This window comes from Rhinatrema bivittatum, chromosome 6 (genome assembly GCF_901001135.1).
Source record: "Rhinatrema bivittatum chromosome 6, aRhiBiv1.1, whole genome shotgun sequence".
Taxonomy (NCBI): Eukaryota; Metazoa; Chordata; class Amphibia; order Gymnophiona; family Rhinatrematidae; genus Rhinatrema; species Rhinatrema bivittatum.
In genome coordinates, this window is record NC_042620.1 from 172,388,032 (window position 1) to 172,400,395 (window position 12,364).

General features: G+C 43.5%; 1 protein-coding gene across 1 annotated transcript in view; it reads right to left on the bottom strand.

The window, feature by feature from the left end:
* MAP2 (microtubule associated protein 2) overlaps positions 1 to 12,364 on the bottom strand; it is a 752,988-nt gene that overhangs the window by 253,506 nt on the left and 487,118 nt on the right. The window lies entirely within an intron of this gene.

Consider the following 12,364-nt stretch of genomic DNA (forward strand, 5'->3'; position numbering starts at 1 on the left):
CTGGCCCTGCTTTTTTCCTTCCTTGTTTGTCTTGTTGGCCTTGTCTGTCTTGTCTGTCCTGTTTGTCTTGGACTGACTACCTGGATCCTGACCCCTGACCTTCCACTGTCTGCTGCCTGCCCTTGACCGCTGGCCTGTTATCCATTCTGCTGCCTGCTGTCTGCCATGACCCTTGCTCAGATCGAACTCTCACTCAGCATAGCCCCAGGGTCCCACCTAAATCCTGCCAGCTGCCAGAATGCAAGGGCTTGACTTGCAAGGGAGGTGGTTGGAATAAGTGAAGCTCCAGCCAGTCTCACCTATGGGCTTCTCCGCTAGCTGCTGGTGTGGGCCTAGCAAGCTCACTTACCAAATAGTGCCAACCATACTGCAGCCACAGTGTTACATCGTCATTGATGCAAAAGCGGGCAATACATGATATTAAGAACTAAGGGTATGAAAACTTTTCGACAGAGCATTTTATTATTTCCTTTATTACAATGGTTTGTTTAATGATTGTGCTATTCTGTGATGCATAATAGTTTAATTTGAAACACATTAAAAATAACAGACGTGTTTAGTCTGATCACTCTTGTTTCTTTTTAAATGCTATACATCTGCCAGGGGTATGTAAACTTACGAGCACAATTGTAAGGCTCTTAAGTTGCATCAGATAAGGAGGGTCCTTCCAGGAACTAATTCTGTAAGATAATCTTTTTCGCCATCAAAAATATCTTCCGGACCCATAGCTTTGTGAACTTGTCCAAAAATAAACCATTAAGCAGGTTACCAAATAAAAAAATTGATGGTTCCAAAGGTATCTTCACTTGTGTGACTGTGTGAATGTAGTGTAACAGAGGACCCCAAAAATTGGTTATGATAGAATAAGAGCAAAGCCGGTGGCTGTTGATGAAGATAACAGATGCGAATAATTGTGTTGAATGTCAGAGTGAGGAGGGCACTTATGACCACCGGTTTTGATCTTGGCCTATCGCAACCGGTTTTGGGGGGTACATGCAACACTACACAAGTGCTCCCCAAAATTGGTTATCATAGGATAAGACCAAAATTGGTGGCAATAAGTGCCCTCCTCCCCTTGATATTTAACACAAGTATTCATATCTGCTATCTTCATCGACCACGCTTGTTTCTGTGAACAGTAAAACCAACTGAAAAACTTGTACTGTCTCTCTCATAATGGGATATTTGTCGTTATAAAACAGAGCCTAGCAAAACTCTTAAGGTAGTTACGAGGCGTCAAGTCAGTTTCTAGCACTTGCCGCCAGCCTTCAATAAGGAGGGCATATTGTAACTCTACCTCCTCTTTCCTTAGAGCCCTATATAGAGAAGAAACAGTAGGTCTGATCTCTCTATTCTTAAAACTTAATTCAGTGGCATCAAGAGAGGAGACATAGCGATGGGCCTGAAAATATGCAAAAAAGTGTTTCTGGGCAATCAAAACCCTGTTTTACTGATCATCCAAAAGGTGCTTTATTACTCATATTCCTTTTTGCCCCCATTCCTTGAAAACAGCAGACCAGAATTTTAAAGTAAACTTCTTGTTGCCCTGAAAGGGCAAAAAATGTGACAGGACAGTGTATATTTCAACTTTAATTTGAGGCAAAGTCATTTCCAAGCTTTCATGACTGGGATGACCAAGATGTTATTCTGCAAGTGAATTGGAATTGGTATGGGAGTGGTATGTACAATAAATCTGAGATTCAGAAGTAGACCAACTCCTGCTTCATAGAAAGTGGAGTGTAGTGACAAGAGCCTGTGAGCCAATCCCCCAAATGGCTTAGAAGGTAGGCTATATTATATATTTTAAAATCCACTAAACCCATCATTCCCCATCCCAAGCCTTTGACAACACCAAAAGGGCTATGTGTGGCTTCCTACTGTGCCAGAGGAATTGAAGAATGAGATGTTCCAACTGTCCTATCTTTTCATTAGTTAAAACAAGTGGCAATTGTTGAAAAAAAGAGCCACTTTGCGAAAATCATTATCTGAAAGAGGTTTACCCTTCCAGCCAGAGAGAGAGGGAAATCTCTCCAGTTTAATAACAGGCTTCTAGTTTTAACTAAGAGTTTCTGAAAGTTCAGAGCTTGCAGTTTAGTAGAATCTTTATATAAGTAAACAGCCAAGTATTTGAATTAATCTGCTGCCCACTGCAGTAGAAAGTCATCACAACAAGCCGCTTTCATAGATTCCTGTATCAGGAGGGCCTCCAACTTATCTAACTTAAATTTAAATCCCGCTACATTGCCATATGACTGGAATTCTTCCAAGAGAGCAGCAAGAGAGGTCAGGGGCTGGTTAAGATGCACTAGAATATCAACTGCAAAAGCAGTCAATTTAAAAAGATTAGCCTCAGATCTTCCAATAGAGATTCCCTCAATTACATTGTTCTCCTGAATTTGTTTGAAAAGGGGCTCCAAAATTAAAACAGAAAAGGGGTAACCCGGCCAAGTTTCTCGCTGCAACTCAGAAGCCTCCAATTGGACACTGCTAACAAATATTGAGGCCATCAGTTTATGATAAAGCACCCGACCCACTTCTAAAAAATATCCCTGAATCCCCATAGCTTGGAGGGTCTCAAAATAAAGGACCGATCAATGCAATCAAATGCTTTTTCATCATGAAAACGTAATAATGCAGAAAGCAATTGTTGTCTACTACTATATCTATTGATGCCAAAATCTTATGCACGTTTACAGCAGAATACCTGCCCTTAATAAATCTGACCTGGTCGGAGTTCTCTAACTTGGGAAGAACGCGCACCAAACAATCCATCATCACTTTGGCTATTGGCGTCACATCAAAGTTCAGCAGGAATATTGGTCTATATGATCCTGGTGAGGTGGGATCCCTACCTGACTTCAGTAAAACAGTAATAAGCACCATATTCAGGTATAGTGGAAATCTATCTTTTATCACCCAATTCGAGTATAATTCCCCTCAATGGCAGTAAGACCTTATCCAACATTATTTTATAAAATTCTATCAGGTTAACCATCTGGTCCTAAGGTCTTAAGTAATGTCCCTGCTGAATACCTTTTTATAACTACTGGAGATGCAGGGGTGCATTTAAGATCTCTAATTGGGCTGGTGTCACACAAAGCAGACCTATTCTACTTAAGTAATGTTGAATTTCTGACACATCAACAGGAGAGATTGTATATAATTCCTTGTAAAAATTCTGGAAAATTTGGGAAAACTTTGTTTTATTAGAGTTTATCAGATCCCCGGAAGTCAGTCATAATGCAGTTATGTGTTTGGAGCCCCCCAGTGCTTCGTTAAATTAGCCAGCATTTGCCACGTTTTTGGCCTAAATGAAATAATTTACTTTTGTAATTGTGGTAACATAGGCGTTAGCAGCTTGGGAAAGAGCCAGGAGGCAGACTCTCTGGCTGTTTCCTTTTGTGCAATTTCTTTAAAGTGAAAGTAAAATGCAATGAAAAGAAAACAGGCAAAATGATTCAGCTCACCTTAAAGCTCAAGTATTACAAAGACAATAAACATAGTTGGTTTTCTCATAGTGTGAGTTCCTGCCTGCTCCCCGGGGTCTGTCTAACTCTTCTGGGCCCTGACTCCTTATCTTAGTATGGTGCGTGGCTGATCCTTAAGGAGGAACGAGCAAGATAGTTGGGGCCAGTACCTTAAGGTGGTTTAAGGAAGTTTTCGATAAGCACCTGCCTGTAGTAGGGACACCATTTTGGACAGGAAATCTGCATTGGTATTTTTCCTTTCCTGTCCAATGTCATATTTTATAGTTGAAGGACAGAAAGGCCAGGAACCATTTCATCACCCTCGCATTAGAATCCTTATTTCTGTATATCCATAGGAGTGGTTAGTGGTCCATTACGAGCATGAACTTTCATCCCAGCAAGTAGTAGCACAAATTCTCTAAGGTCCCCTTGACTGCCAAGGCCTCTCTCTCAAGTGTTGAATTAACACCTTGCCGAGGCAACAGCTTCACTAATATATGCCACAGGATGTTCTTGACCATCCTTCTCTTGCACTAAGACTGCTCCCAAGCCTATTTCTGAAGCATCGGTCTGCACCTTGAAGGGTTCAGTGAATTTATCAGGACTTTTCAGGACCAATTTGGAGCATAACACATCTTTCAGATCCTAGAAGACCTTCTCTAATTCAGCTAATCACTGGACTTTCTATGGTGCTTTCTTTAACAACAGCCTTGTGACAGGTTCTGCCTTTTCCCAAGTAATTGGGAATAAACCTTCCTATAAGGCCTAGGAATGCTCTCACGTTCACTTTTATTAGCAGGACTAGCACCCGGGTGATCGCTTCAATATTCAGGGTCTAAGGATAGACAGTGCCCTTCCCTAAGGTATATCCAAGATACTGGATTTCTTGTCCTCCCAACAAGCATTTCTTAGGGTTGGCCATCAGTTCTGCTTTCCTCAGACTGGTTAGCACAACCTGGGGTTGGTGACTTCCAATGTGGGCTGAACACCAGGATATCACTCAAGTAGGTGACTGTATACCCTTGATGTAGGCAGAGCAGGCAGTCTACCAAGTGTTGAAACATTGTAGGGGCAACATGGAGTCCAAACAGAAGGATGGTAAACTGAAAAAGTAGTCCTGGCATCGAGAATACAGTCTTCTCTTTCACCACTGGCATGAGAGGTACCTGCCAATAGCCTTTTATAAGGTCCAAGGTAAAGATGAACTGGGCTTATCCCAGATACTCAATCAGTTCATCCACTCGTGGCATCAGGTAAGCATCGAGGTTTGAGACCTAATTGACCTTTTTAAAGTCAATGCAGAACCTTATGCTCCCATCTGACTTTGGCACCAACACTATGGGTGAGGATCAAGCACTATAACCCCAAACTGGAGCATCTCCTTCACTTCAGTCTCAATGATGTGGTGCCTGGCCTCGGGAATCTGATAGGGTCATTGCCAAACCAGAACTCTAGGAGGCATAATGATGTCATGCTGCACAAGGTGGGTACAACCTGGTAGGTTGAAGAAGATCTCCTTGTTTTGCTTCACCAGCTGCTTTATGTCATCTATCTGTGTGGTGGACAGCTGCTCTTTGAAAGGAATCAGGATTTGGTCCACTTCAGATCTGACTCTGGACTAAATTCTTCTTCTTGCACCACGTCGCAATTCTGTGCAACTGACTTCTTCAGAAAGTTTACATGGTAGATCTGAGTTTTCTTTCGATTATCTGGATGGGTTATTTTCTCAGTGGAAGTGAGTGGGTAGTGGATTGCCACAGAGATCTGTATTGGGACCCTTACTTTTCAATATATTTATAAATGATCTGGAAAGAAATATGACAAGTGAGGTAATCAAATTTGCGGATGATACAAAATTGTTCAGAGTAGTTAAATCAAGAGCAGATTGTGATAAATTGCAGGAAGACCTTGTGAGGCTGGAAAATTGGGCATCAAAATGGCAGATGAAATTTAATGTGGATAAGTGCAAGGTGATGCATATAGGGCAAAATAACACATGCTATAGTTACACAATGTTAGTTTCCATATTAGGTGCTTCTACCCAAGAAAGAGATCTAGGCATCATAGTGGATAACACATTGAAATAGTCTGTTCAGTGTGCTGCGGCAGTCCAAAAAGCAAACAGAATATTGGGAATTATTAGAAAGGGAATGGTGAATAAAACGAAAATGTCATAATGTTTCTGTATCGCTCCATGGTGAGACTGCACCTTGAATACTGTGTACAATTCTGGTCGCCGCATCTCAAAAAAGATATAATTGCGAGGGAGAAGGTACAGAGAAGGGCTACCAAAATGATAAGGGGAATGGAACAGCTCCCCTATGAGGAAAGACTAAAGAGGTTAGGACTTTTCAGCTTGGAGAAGAGACGGCTGAGGGGGGATATGATAGAGGTGTTTAAAATCATGAGAGGTCTAGAACGGGTAGATGTGAATCAGTTTTTTACTCTTTTGGATAATAGAAAGACTAGGGGGCATGAAGTTAGCATGTGGCACATTTAAAACTAATCGGAGAAAGTTCTTTTTCACTCAACGCACAATTAAACTCTGGAATTAGTTGCCAGAAGATGTGGTTAGTGCAGTTAGTATAGCTGTGTTTAAAAAAGGATTGGATAAGTTCTTGGAGGAGAAGTCCATTACCTGCTATTAATTAAGTTGACTTAGATAATAATCACCGTTATTACTAGCAACTGTAACATGGAATAGACTTAGTTTTTGGGTACTTGCCAGGTTCTTATGGCCTGGATTGGCCACTGTTGGAAACAGGATGCTGGGCTTGATGGACCCTTGGTCTGACCCAGTATGGCATGTTCTTATGTTCTTAACCCACAGGCTCTGTTTTCTCCAAAATTTCATAGAGACCTTGCTAATGGACTAACAATTTGCTTTCCAAAGATGGGAGGAGGACAAGGACCTGGTCCCCAGTTGGAATACTCTTTGGACTGTGGGGCAATTGTATCCTTGGGCTTGGGTATAGCCTGAGCCTTTTCTAGGCATAGGCAGGCTGCCTCTCCAGCCTTTTTTAGGCAATCCTGCATTCGGAGAAAGCATACCAGGAATAATAGGAAAAGTGTGCTGCTGCCTGAACCTTCATTAGCCACTGCTCCATATGAATGGAGGAGGAAGCAAGCAGGGTGAAAATCCCAAGGGGCATGACCAGGTACTGCTGTTTTTGAGCTGGCTGGCCTTGACAGTAAGGGAGAAAAGTTGCAGTGAGTAGTATGACCATGGGGGCACGAGGGAGGGTGGATGAAGGAGGGTGGGTCCATTCAGGTGCCAGAATTTGGAGATGTCTCTAGGGGAATCACTTGAATTGGTGGTGAGCAGGAGTTGACAGCACATAGAGGAATGTGTGGCAAGGGGCAGGAGAGAGGAAGAAGTGAATAAGGGAGAGTATTCAAGAAGGGACCATGATTGGGGGAGGGCAGAATGAAAGGCACCTGGGAAGGGGTCATGAGAGGCACTCAGGAAGGAGGCCATTGGAAGAGGCTAAAAGGGAGAGGTCCAGGAAAGAGGCTGTGAGGGGCCTGAAGGCATGCAGGAAGGGGACATGGAAGAAGGCCAGGAGGGAAAGCACTTGAAAGGGTCCAAGGAGGAACAATAGGAGGGAGAGAACTAGGGAAAGGGTAACAGGGGGCGGTAGAGGGAAGGGCCTCAGGAAGGGGCCATGAGTGGAAGGAAGCAGGGCAAAAGGGAAGGCATTCAGGGTCCATGCAGGAAGGGTAGGAGGGAAAGGATTAGGAAGGTGGCTGCAATATAGAGATGACAGAAGAGCATGCATTAAGGAAAGGGAAAAGGGTAGGGGAAGCAGAACAGGAAGGAAGGCACTCAGGAAGGGGTCATGGGGAAAGGGCAGCTGGGAGAATACTGAGGAAGGAACCAGAGGGGGAGAGAGCAGGAGGGAAGGCTCTCAGGAAGGGCAGAATGAAAAGATGAATATCAGGGATCGCATAAGAAGGTACAGACATCTGACAAGGATCAAAGCAGGGGGTGGGAGGGGCAGAGGGATAGTTTGAAAGTCCTGTGTGTAAAGTCTGCAGGAAAGAAAGTGCTTGTGGAGCTATGACCCTGGAATTTTGACAGAAGGAATTTACCTTTGAAAGTTCATTGCTGGGGGGAAGCTGAAAGGCAGAGATACTGGCAGGGAAAGGCTGAGTGGAAGAGAGACTGGTGGTTTGGCACCTGAGAAGGAAAAAAAGAGTTGGGGGGAGGGAGACTGGTGGATGTGGCTGGGTAGGAGAGAGAAATTGGTGGGTTGGCAGCTGGGAGGGAGAGAGAGATTGGTAGGGAGGAATTGGGGGGGGGGGGAAGAGAGTCTGAGGGAAGAGACTGGAGACTAAAAGAGACAGGTGAGAGCTGGGGAAAGAGAGAGACTCGTGTGGATGCATTGGGTCTAAAGAAAGAGACTGATGACAGGATTTTGGGGGTTGAGAGATGGGTGGGGCTGGATGGGAGTGAGGAGGGAGAGACAAATGAAAAGGGGCTTGGTGGGGAGAGAAAGACTGGTGATGGGGGAGGGGCAAGAAACTGGAGGGGATAGGATGGGGTCACCAAAACGTTTGGATTTTGAAAAGAAGGCTCTGTTTCCAAAAAGGCTGGGAACCTCTGCCCTAGTGTATATTACTTAGTACCTCAATAGGACTAAATATTTCTTTCATTACAAATGTCTTACTATTTTTGATGGGCAAGCTGGATATGCAAATCAAGCTGGAGCCAGAGCCAATGAGTCTGGCACAACTCCAAGAGTCAAAATACGAACCAAGCCAATTTAATTAGTGCAGAAAAAACACAAAACTAGAACCAGAAAATAAAATAAACTCATTTCCAACCATTTCATGTCCCCAGATTTGTTTATCCTCTGTTTCTTCCTTCTTTTCTTGGTCTTTTTGCTCTTGGTTTTGTCTGCCCCCCTCATTCCTTCTCATTTCTAGCTTTCTGATTTTTGTCTTCCTTTCATTTCTTCAGCATTGTTTGTTTGCCCCTTTCCTCTTTCCTCTAGCTCAGTGAATATACCTGCTAGCTTACAAGATAATTATGTTTACTGGCTAACTAGCTTGCCGCCCTTTCTTTTTTTCCCCATCTCCAAACCTGCCCCATCTGTGGTTTCTCACCCTCTGTCAGTTTTACTCCAGTATGTTAGTGACAGATTTACACATACTAGAACTACTCTGAAACTCCAAACAACAAATGTGATCATATTGAAATAAAAGCAAAATTGAAAGACAAATATCAAATGAAAAGGACAGAGGCAATATGACTGAAGAGATCTGTGAGGTTGAACCTGATAGTACGTCCTTTAGAAATCCTGATGCAACTGGACTTTGCCATTTTAATTAGCTAAGCTGTTCAACTATCATTCCATGTGCTATCTGTTCTTCTCAATTAAACCTCATTCAAATTAAACTGGCACAGTAGAAGATAAAACTTTGTTTTTGGTTTGGAAAATTCTACTACTGCTACTGTTTATCATTTCTCTAGGGCAACCAGATGTTCCCTGAAATACGATATGTTTCAAAGACGCTTCCCCTGCTACGTCTTTCAAATCACATAGCCTGACATGATATGAGCACAGGGGAAAACTACAGAAGGCAAAGGTTTAAGAGCTGTGCTCTTTTTGAGCTTTAGGGAACGCTAGCTTTAAATGTGACAGGAATCTGACACAAGTCAGAAAAAAAGGAGTTGCAAAGCTCAGGCTACAACAGAATCATGCAATAGCCACATGTTCACAAATTTAATAGAAACAACATGCAGTATGTCTCTTAAAACAGGATGAGATCTCAATGAAAATTTGCCTACAGCAAAGATCTGAAACTTGAAACCAATCACAGAAACGTTTGCTGCAACTGTGAGTAGCATGCAGAGCTTCAGTCCTATTCTTATTACAACAGAGTGTGTTATAGTAACAATTAAACAAATGAACTATGGGCAGAGAAGAACCTTTTCACCCATCCAGTTAGAGCTTTTTTATACCGGCATTCATGATAGTATCATATCATGTTGGTTTACAGGAAACTGGGGGTACAATAACCATAAACATTAACAGTGAGAGAGAAGCAAAAAGTTACAATAAAACAGGGATGATAGAACTAGGAATCAGAAGACAGAGAGCATAGATAACTTAAATATAAGGATAACTATTTGCAATGTGCTGAGTGTTCCATAATGTTCGTTGTGGTAATCAGTGACTTTAGCAATGGCTAATCAGAGAATTTAGGGAAAGGCTTGTTTAAATAACCAAGTCTTGTATCTTTGGGAAGCATGTCAGACACTTGAATGTTTTTATCATCTCTCCCGTTGTCCTTCTTTCTTCTACAGAGTTCAGTTTGAGTTCCTTAAGTCTATCACAGTGGATAGGGTGTTCAGATAGGTTTGGTTTTGTATATACCATGACAGGAAGGAACCTCACTCTTAAGCCAGGGTATATTAAGAATATTTCCTGCTGGAGCTCGTATGGTGTAATTATATAGGCAATATATTGTGGAGTTTAATCAAGCTGGTGGCACTCAAGACAATTAAGACTATTTCTTTACCTTTCTGCCATATTATCTTGGTCTATGATTGCATCTCTTCATTATCATCAGTGATTTTTTGCAGTTTTCGCTTTGATACTATTGTTCATTCTTCTAATTTTTGGCAGGCTCTCTTTGTGTACTCTCTGAATTTAAGTGCAGGGTTTTTGCATACAAATATCTACTTTTTATCTTCTGAGCTCCATGTGTCTGCATTCGGTCCTCTTAATTTTATTTTATTTTTTAATAGCTGCTATGGTCTGTTTCCAACTGCAGTGAGTCCATGAAGAGGCTCAATAAGGATTTGTCTTTTTGCCTCTTCCCACAGATAGGAGTGGGCACCTTGCTAACATCTGGTCTACATGTTAAAGCAGGAGGTCATCATTTGAAGGTCCTCAGCAAGACTTGGTAAACGAATATTTCTCTGTTCAATTATATTCTGCTCCTCAGGCCATTCTGTATGTAAAATGTTGCGCTGGAGGTGGACCCTTGGGCCGAGGTGGGGTTGACGCAACCTGTAGGTAGGGATCTATGGGTCCCCATCATCGGCAGGTGGAGTGGGCTGATGAACGGAGGCAAGCTGGCGCTTCACCAATACCAGCCCTCGTTCCCGCGGGTTGAGGCTATGGGTGCCGGGGCCGGCTGGACTTAAGTGGGCCTCCGCATGTCATTGTCGATGAAGAGATCGAGGTCAGCCCAGAAACAGCAGGAGAGAGATGGTACAGTCTCTTCCTGGATAAGGTAGTGTCCTGGAGACCCAGGCACCAAAGGAACAAAGGCAGACAGGGGGTGCCTGAGCAAAAGCAAGCTGAAGCCTAAATAGGCCAAGTCCAGGACATAGGCTGAAGAGGCATCGTGGAACAAGCTGGAGTCAGGGCTGGCGGCAATCTGGAAGCAGTGGCAAGCAAGGCTGAGGTTTGATCATGGAGATAGTCAAACGTAGTCAGGCAATGCAGAGGTCTGGGTCTGGAGAGAGGTAATGACGTAGTCAGGCAATGCAGAGGTACGGGCTTGGAGAGAGTCAACGGCGTAGTCAGGCAAAGCAGAGGTCCAGGCATGGAGAGAGTCAATGGCGTAGTCAGGCAAAGCAGAGGTCCGGGCTTGGAGAGAGTCAATGGCGTGGTCAGGCAAAGCAGAGGTCCAGGCTTGGAATGAGTCAACAGCGTGGTCAGGCAAAGCAGAGTCAAAGTCCATGTAGGCAATCCGAGGAAAAGTGAAGAGCAGGAACATAGGAGCAAAGGAATAAGGAACCAGGATCAGTGAGGAACAGGAACATGGGAGTAAGACAAAACTCTCAGGAGGCAATGAGTAATCGACCAGCGAGGAGACCTGTTGTAAAGGTAAAGCTAGGGAGCGGAGCCCGGGCTTAAGTACCGGTGCTCTGTTGATGTCATCATCCGGGGCTGTGGCTCAGTTCCCGCCGTGGGCCCTACTTAAGCTTCAGTGATGCGCGTGCACGCACCTAGGGAGGGGTGCAGTGCCGAATAGCAGTGCCTCTCCGCGGGCCAAGCGGAGAGGCCCGACGTGGAGCAGTGGAAGTGGTAGCTGGACTGGGAACACTAGGGTCTGTAGCTGAGCTGGAGGCACCAAGGGTGGCCAGAGGATGGAGCTGGTGGCCCACCGCTGCCAGGGATGAGGAACCAGGTGCTGGAGTTACTGCAGAGAGGTGAGGATGCTCTGCTGCGGGTCTGCTGAGGACATTAGTTCACCAGGTGATTCATTTTAGTGTGAATTGCCTTCTTCCATACCTGAATTACCACTCTAGTCAGAACCTGTCCCAAACCTATTCCCTACCATTCTTGACAGAGGGATCCCATGCTGAGACACCTTGGTTTTTCTTTCAGGTGACAGTTTTTTTTCTCCCCTGATTAGGCCTTATCCTTCTCTCTCTATAGCAGTGGTTTCCAATCTGGTACTGGAGGCCCACTCAACAGATCTGGTTTTCAGTATAGCTAAACTGAATATTCATAATGAAATCAAAACTTGAATATACATGAAATAATATGTAAATGTATATGCAAATATATTATATGCATATTCATTGAGGATATCCTGAAAACCAGGTCTGTTGAATGGGCTGTACAATTACGGTAACCTTGGCAGGGGCTCTACAAAATATGACTCCCTTCATAGCCTTGTACACAGATAGTCAATTCCACCCATGGGCACCACTGCATGTTGTTGAGGATTATCTCTCTTCTAGACAATACATAATAAATCTAATGCACAATAAAAAAAACCAAACAAACCTATGGTTTTCCAAATTCAGTTCTTGCGATCCACCAGCAGGTCTGATTTTTAGTCTAATCAAAATATCTTATCTATTTATTTGTAGATTATTATTACCTGACTTTCCAAAAACACATTTTGCCCAAAGTGGGGTACAAGAC